We start from the raw sequence: 9070 nt of genomic DNA on the forward strand, positions 1-9070 counted from the left end.
TTAAGAAAAGATTGTGATGTTCGCTCCTTTTGAGAATCTCACATTTTTCTTACCCTTTGGTGTGAAAAATGCCTAGATACCTCCCACAAAAACATGCAGCCATCCAGGTCTCAGTGGGTAAAGAGTGCCAGAGCCTTTTGCTGGTGATGGATGGCAGTAGAGACAACAGCTGTGTGAGGTGTGACCTGGCGGATGATTGGCTAAGCCCGGTGGCAGAGCTATATGAGGAAGTAGAAAGGTTAAGGAGCATCAGTGGGTCCAAGAAAGAGACAGACCGGTGGAACCATGATCTACACTCCATGAGACAGAAACAGGAACAACAACCAAGAAAAGCCTGAGAACAGGGGGATCCTGTATCCTCGCCCCACCGGGCTGAAGGCAGTAGCTTAAAGGAAAGGAGTGAATGGAGGCAAGTCCACACTCAGGGTGGCAGACAACCCACACCCCTTGCCCACATTGGCCTCCAGGGTGCCTCTATGCAACATGTATGAGGCTTTGGTTGTGGAAGAACAATCAATGGATAGTGTGGATGACAGTCCATCTTCACCAGAGATGTTGCCAAGGTCAGAAAAGCCTACACCCCCGTAACACAACCATCTCCATGAGGAAGAAAAGACAGGTTATAGTTGTAGGTGAATCCCTTCTGAAGGGAACAGAGGGTCCAACATGCCAGACGGACTTTTTTTTTGGTAAATCTGAAACAAATTTCTGCCTAAAATCTTTGACAACTTTAGTGAATCAAATAAATTAAAACTAATTTGGTCAAAAATTTGTAACGCCAAAGAATTTAGAACCAAAGCTCCTTATTGTTTTTTAAAAAGTGACTGTGAACCTGCATGTCTTAGGAAGCTGATTGTTATGTAGTTTTTTGCTTAACAGATCAAATTTTACAATAGTAGATATTTTTTTAAGGATTTTTTTTAGTTTTAGTTTATTTTTCTTATTTATATTTAGGTCTAATCTCAGAAAAAAACCACAACCTAAAACCAAAAAAAAAACCCAAAAAATATCCTTAGTTCAGGGTTATAATCAAGTCAGTAGACACTGAATATTATAGGTTTTTCTACAGAACAGTTATTTGGTTCTTCGATAGCTATGTAAATGTGTTTTAGGTATATTAAAGCATAACCACCTCAAAGTACATCAGATTTCTTTCCATTTTCCTACCTGCCTCTAGCAGTGTTTTACAATATACAGAATATGCCTGCTCATGCATTTTACTCCAGGATACAGAAAATAATTACAAAGTATACTGTATAGGTAATCTTCTTCTCCTTCTTAATCAGAAAAAGTCATTTAATTTTCACACTGACAAACTGCACTGGAATATAAAGAGTATTATTTATTCCTCTCAGGCCCCTTTGTTCATCCAGCTACAGACCCGGTCCATTCAGGAATCACAGCAAAGCAATGCAAAGTTGCAGGTTACAACTAAATGTTATTAAGTCAATGGGACTAATTCCTGCCCTACTGAGGGATAAGAGGGGCTAGGCTCATCGTTTCCAATTATGATGTCAAGAATGCATCACACACTTCCTCTGAAATAATCTCCACAGGGAAAAAAAGGACTATCTTGGCCCAAAGGACTACCTCTGAAGCTCTGCAAACTACAGCTGTGGTACTGGGGATAAGAACAGCAGTAAGAGTCCAGTCAGCCCAGTGATATTTGAAATGTACTATGAATGATTAGAAGGAATCTGTAGTGCTCAATTGGCTCTATCACAAAGACATAAGAGCTGGCTGTACAAATCAGCACAGTGTTAGGGACAGAAAAACACTGACCAAATGCAGAGAAAAGAACATTGCCCCATTTGCCAAGGAATTACAAAGCATACAACTTATTGCAAAGTATTGATTATTTTAAAGCTTTTTGCTCCCCTCTCTTCATATTGTCAGGAAAAGCAACTATCTTGAAATGATAAACTTGAAGTGATTGTGAAAACAAAGCATATAACCTTTTGAGTTTGACATTGTGGAAGGAGGTCACTTAGTTCTGTGAAACTATTTTGGCCCTTTAATGTCTTCTCCTCAAAACACTAGTCCAATTGCAATGCTATGTCTTTTCATGCATGAACATTATGTTCAATTTTTGAGGAGAGAAGGTGAATGTCAAAAAACACAATGTGTTTGTGCATTTTCTGATAGTGCACATAATAGCCTAATTAAAAATATTTCTGCAAATGTATTAGTGTGCCTGTGTATCTCCCAGAACTTGATCATTTCCAAAACATAACAAGCAAGACAGTACAACTGTAGGAAAGAGATGTCTAGTCTAAATTTTAGGCGTAGAAAATGGATCCACAAATATGTAGCTGACATACGCAGGGAAGAATTCTCTTGAGGTGGCTTTGTCTTCCACATACTACACTCAATGCCTGGATGACCAGTTCAGAGTAATTACTTGCATTCTAGATATCTAATTTTGAAGACTCTTACCTTGACTGACTGGATTTACAGTTCAATTCTCTAATCTTTTTGTTAGATCCATCAATGTTCTAATTGCCTATAACATCATTTGATGCAGACAACTGTTTCACCATGCACCACTGATTTCAGGTGGATGACCACAGCTCTGAATAAGGCATCATGACAGTATCTGATGGTCTGAACCTAAACCAATTGGACCTGGGAGTGGTTAGCTCAGTGCAAGAGGAACACATTGCCTTTTGAAGTAAGTTCCTTGAGCTCAATTTCACATGCAGCAGAGTAGTTAAATACAAGAATTTTGTCTATATCAAAATTTTAATTTAACAGATCTTTTCTGTAATTTCATATTGTGTTCCCTCTGTGAATTTGCACCTGTTTTTCTATATGTTTGGGATATTTTCTTCCAAATACATGAGAGTTACTGGAGTTGAATCAAAATGGAAATCGTGCCTTTCTTTTTTTCCAGTATTGGCAGAAGTGATCTTTTCTTTTCCCAATCCCCTAATTTTTTTTTTTCTTTTATGGCTCTTCTGTGCTCTGCCAATCCAGTCCACAAATCTTACACACCCTAACTGTCTGTGCTAGTTATCATATTTAATCTTGCTACTGTAAAAATGTCTGGACAGTCTTTATTGTCATGATCTCTCTCTCTTAGCTCAAAGAAGGGTTATGAGAGTGAATTTGTTCCTTCCACAAAGACAATTCAAACTCTAAAGGACAACTGGAAATAAAAGGACGGAAGTCAGTAATGACACGGCGTGATTTATGCTTCCAAAAGCCTTTAAGGAGTTCTAAGAAATACCATTTTTAAAGACCACTAAAGCATTTTGTCTTTCCTTGTAAATTCAAAGCGCACAAGCTTTTCTGTTCCCTTGACCTAGCACTTGTGCATTTCATCTCACCCAGGATTTCTAGTAGATCAAGAACACTGATTGAAGTCCTGTAGCCTGTTGCTGGTTCAATAGCTCATTCTACATTCTGTCAGGAAAAAAAAAAAACCCACCTCATTTTCTATTGTGTAGTTTCCATGTGCACAAATGATAAAGGAAATTAAGATTTGTAAATGTTATTTATTCTATGAACTTGGGAAGGTGCAATAGAAGTGAATACAAATAAGACACCTCTCAGCAAGATTTGTACTGTGAGTGTGGAAAACACAGGGTACCTCATTATCACAGAAATAGATAGCAATACCTGCCTAAGGTGGTAATGGCTCTTCCTAAACTCTCTTAAAATTCAAACACAAATGTCAAATTGCAATGCTTTTCAAGAAAGCTGTGTCTTACTTGAAATTTATTCATATAAGTTTTAAGAAATATCCCTCAGGGAAACAGAGCCTCAATTTTTCATTGCTACAGATAAAACAGAAAGCTGTCTATGGGGCTAGAAACACAAGACACAAGAAAACGAAAAGAAGGCCTTGCAAATGGTACTGAATCCAGAAGCAGGCACTTTTTAAAGTGGCAATTCACTCAGTTCTGACTGTTTTAACCTTCTAATTTTCTCTTATTTACCAATCGGAAATCCAGCCTCTCTGCTTTTCAGATCAGGCACAGAAGGTTTTATGTTTTATAGTTATAATACTCAGAAAGCAATTCAGATATGAGTGAATACAGTAGCTTACATTTTCTGAATACTTTGTGCCAATCCTTCAAAAGGAATTCACATAACCTGCATATTTGTGCGGATTGCTTACCATCAGAGAAAGCGGCAAAAGTCCACAGTGCATAACCCCAAACCAAAATGACAATAACTGTAAGACAGTAATAGCTCATTTTATCTGGTATAAATGGGCAGGGACTATAGAGGATTACGTATTGTGAAAGTTGCCCAATTGTTTTCAAACTGAATTGCAATTTGAACACATCCTCTCAGCTGCTTATAGGGTCCTGGTTTCCAGAAAGCATTACTGATCAACATTTCTCAACAGCAGAAACATAGCTTTTAGACATGTTAAGGGTGAAACCTTCAAAACACCAAGTCTTCCGCAGTATCCTTCTGCACAGATAGATGGGATTTAGGCAAGCAGCATCTGCATTTTCCAAATGAAGAGAAAGAGGAAGAAATAGTACTAATAAAAAAATCTGTTTTAAAAGGAAAAGAAAGACAAAACTTGTAAGTAGGTACTGTTGAGCATACTTTAATCAATGTTCAAGAAAGTTTTACTCCCGTTAAGGAGGAAAGACTCTAGTCCAGTGTGGAGATAATACTGTAGCATGGCAATTATTTTTAAACGTTAGGTCCAATTGAATCAAGTACAGTTGTTTAAATTAAGAAGCTTAATGACAGAATTTCCATTAACTGCAAGTCTCAAAGGCAAATGAATTTTAAATTATTTCAGAGGTTTATTTTATCTGTAAAACCTCATAACCTGCTTTTATGTTACTTGCTCTTACTGAAAAGCTATCGAATGAATTTAAAAAAAATAGAAAAACACTTAATGCTGTAAACAAATGGAAATTAATCAACAACTTGCATGCAATCATATGAAGAAATGGTACTAAGTTTAAAGGATGACTCCTTATAATCCCTTTGAATTATAGTTCTTTTGTGATCTTCTTACTACCATACCTTTAAACCAATAATCATTGCTTGTTTTCATCAAATATTTTTTGGCATAGGCTAGTGCCACTCTTAATTAAAATGTGAGGAACGTATTTTCAGTAAGATGCAAAAAAGTAATAAAGGGAAAGTTCATTGTGCAATACTTAGAAGTTACTGACTCTACATGGAGAAAATTACCCTTGTTCAACAACCTTCTCCATAGGTGAACGCCTGATTATGTAAACATCAGCTTATGAGTACATCAGGGTAATTTTAAGTCTTTAAACAGGGCTACAAGAGAAAATTACAAAGACATGTAACTTATCTGGTTGGAGCCTAGAAGTTGGCCAGAACATAGTAATAAATCGAGTAGAAATTGGTATGTTTGATACCTTGCAGTGATACAGTCAAGTCTCATATCTTGACTTTAAGATGAATCTTACTTTACCTGTCTAAAAGTTAGGGTCCCAGTTAAACCTAGTTATCAAGGCTCCTATTACAGTCATAGAAAGGGGTAGGCATCTCAAAAGGTTCTTCATACGTTTCAAACAAGGTAAGATGAATCCCTGGCCACACCTGTATAACATACAATGAGAATGGTGATAAATAAATAAATAAATAACAGTATATCAAGGAGACAGAAAACATTTAGAAGAAGCAATTTTGGAATATAATCATGTTACAGACTGCTCAACAAATGACATTTGCATTCTGTCATTATAGAGTGCCTAGTTAAATTACCACTGTCACCAGCATTTCAGAGCTATAGACAAGGCAATGTAAACTCAAAATCCCTTTTACTATAACATAGGCTGGTGTGATTACTTCCAAAAAAGGCATAAAGAATCACACTTGAATAAGCATTTCCCAGTAACATTCCTCACCTTTTTACCATGACTAGGAAAATAAAAAAAAAAAAAAAAAGGAGCTCACTGCTTGCATTTTACCACCAAAATATGGTTGTCTGAGTGATGGACTGTACCGGTTGAAGTCAACTCCGTACAAACTGTATTAAGTAGTACCTTCTGCCTCTCTTTTGCAGCTTGATGACTGATCTTTTGAAAAGGCAATTACTGGGGAGCTAAAAATGTTAACATAGTGATGTCTCGATCTTTTACTCCTTGGATATCATTGAATCACAGGAATAAGGATCACGACATTTTAGAGAAGGTTAAGACTGCTAAGTACAGTACCCTTTGATTTGCATGGGATTACAAAACTTGAAGTCAAGTAATTTTTTCTGAATTTATGAGCTGGGAATTCTATACTCTTGAAGGTAAATGGGTGTTTTTTCATTGATTTCTAGTGATTAGAGTGGGTTTGATCAAGGCCCTGACAGTTAGGGATAAGAAGGCATTGTTTATCATATTTGAATTTCTTTATCTCGAATACTAGGAAGCATTACAAAGATGAGAATTTGTTTAAGCCTAATATTCTTTGAATGATTCCAGTTGTGTACAGCTGGAAAGCCACACATTTCTCTCTTTGCCACAATGCAAAGTATTGGGAACGAAAAATAAGTTAGTTTTAAAAGAACAAGAAGAGTTAGTGGACAAGTCCTCTCTTGATGAACAATAGCCCAAAATATATGATATTTTGTAAAGGATTTATTTATATCATCATTGCATCATAAGTATTACTTAGATTTGTCATAAAAGGATGAGACTGTATAGCAGTTGTGTATATTAAAGCTATGTTGCTGAAAGGAAGTGAAAGGCCCATAATAGTTCCCTCCACAGTAATGGACAGCATAAATATATTAAACTTGGGAGAAGCACTGTATGTGACAGAAAATAATGCTTTCCAATATCTGTCCTAGATGATGAGACAAGACTTTCGTGAAAGCTCTGAAGTTCTGTAAAAGCATTTATTTGACATTTGCTAAACATAGCTTAATGACAGTGACATTTTAGCCTAATTTGTTCTTTTAATAGTTTTCATTAAAAATGGTTCATTTACGTTAATTTTCCATCCACCTCTCCTTTTCTTTATCATACATTTGTTCATTTGCTACTGGAGAGAGTAGCCCAATCCCAACTTTTTAGATTTTGAAGAGTGTAACTTAAAATCACAAACATTGCAAATTTGCCCAGATACAGGGGTAATAAACTCTAAGAATTTTGTGGGGTTATTTTTTCATTTGTTACAATGACAGTAACTCATTATGTCCAAGAAAACTGTTTCTATTAATCCATATGTATATGCCAAGGGTTATCCCTAGAAACAGATCATATATTATTATGAAACTGCAATTTATAATACATAGTCTTTCCCAAGAAAAATCTTTAATAATGATCTCCTGTAATGAACATGATGAATTCAAGATGCAGAGTAGGAGTTTTTGTCTCAAGATCTTCCTACAAAAGCAATTAGAGCTCTTGCAATGCAATAAGGAGGCTGGTACATTAAAATGCTATGGGCTGAATATAACCTAACTTGCGGGAATGAAAAGATTGAACATTGAGTGAGGCTAAAACTCTGAGCAGGAACTCCATAAGCTTATATTCTATATGCCAATATTACCCTCCCTATTCTTTGTGTCCTTGAAACTACTATCTAACTTTTCTGTGCCTGTGCGGCAGTATATGTAGCTTTTGGAAATTTATTGGCTGAAATTTATTCTTCAGATAGATTAAGGATTTTAGTCCCTATCATTTCTGCTGAAAATAGTGGAAGTTTATTCAAGAACCTAATAATTTCTGTGATTGTAATTAACATTCAGATTTTCAGTCTACATAAAATGTGGGCCAATTTACATTTCTTTATAGTTTTTCTGCTTAAAATGCAGTTCATTCCCTTGGTGTTAATCATCCATCACATTCTTTCCACCCTGTTATATACTTTTGGATAGCCTCTCCCTATAGATGCTCTCTACGTACATTTTACGAGGATAAACAAGTCTAAATTTCTTAGTCTGCTCCAGTGTGCTTTCATATATTCAAATAGACTTTCTTTGCGTCTGCTGTGTTACTAACTTACCTTTCTTGAATCCATGTGTCTCACCAGGATGTTCAATGGCTTCAGTCTTTCTTTAATACTCAGCTCTTCACCTTCAGTAAAACACACCACTAGGTACATGTAATATTCTGACTACTGACAACCGAAGTCCTGTTAGACCTAAGTCAGGCTGAGTTTCATAAGCATAATTTCCCACTTATAGCACATCAAGTGTTTATCATCACCCTATTACTGAGTAATACACAGTCTTTTTTCTCAGCACATCAAGTGTTTATCAGTTTTACTGAGTAATACACAGTCTTTTTTCTTCATTTATAAAACTGATCAGTTTCCAGTAATACTAAAACATTAGGTTACTAGCCCCTATAAAATCCTATTTTACTATATCAGTTCTCAAAATCTGCTCGTTCTTTTTGTGAGATACCCCCTTCTCCTCTATATAGATCACATCTTCCAGGTTTGTGTCATGCATGAGCATAGTTCCCAAGTACGATTCGCTTTATGATAAGGTCACTAATGAAAACATTAAATAAGTTCACATGTAAAACTATTTGTTGAAGGGCCTTGGTAATAATTTCTATCACCCAAATTCTCCCTTGAATACAACTCATTGTCATCTTCCGTATAGACAATTCCTTATCACCTCCCAGTCTTTTGCTGACTTGCGCAGCAGGGATGCATACATTTACACTGCTACTTCAGGGACTTATATTGGTACTTCAGGTTCCAGAATTCAGTTGTTTCAGGGAAATTATTCAAGCACTGGAATTTCCACTGACCCCAGTCCTTACCATTCCTAACCCAGGTTCCTCTGTTTCTGTTGGTTATGTTTTCCAGTGCCTCAGTATATTTCACACACTTTCTGTCTACCCCACAAAGTCTGCTGGCTTATTCACATTCTCCACTTGTACATGCACATTATCCTAACAAGCAGAAATATGCGCAGAATACAATTTTCTTGAGTATGGAGGTATCATAATTAAAAAAAACAGTAGTAGCTCACAAGTCTGAGCACTTGTAGCAGCTAAACTTGGAGAATAGATCTTTGCATGTTTAAGTTCAAATTCAGTTCACTGTGAAGCTTAATCTATTAATGCTTGTGAAGCACTAAGATACTACAATGATCACCTCTACAGAAAAG

Source organism: Charadrius vociferus, unplaced genomic scaffold (assembly GCF_000708025.1).
Source record: "Charadrius vociferus isolate BGI_N301 unplaced genomic scaffold, ASM70802v2 scaffold31, whole genome shotgun sequence".
NCBI lineage: Eukaryota > Metazoa > Chordata > Aves > Charadriiformes > Charadriidae > Charadrius > Charadrius vociferus.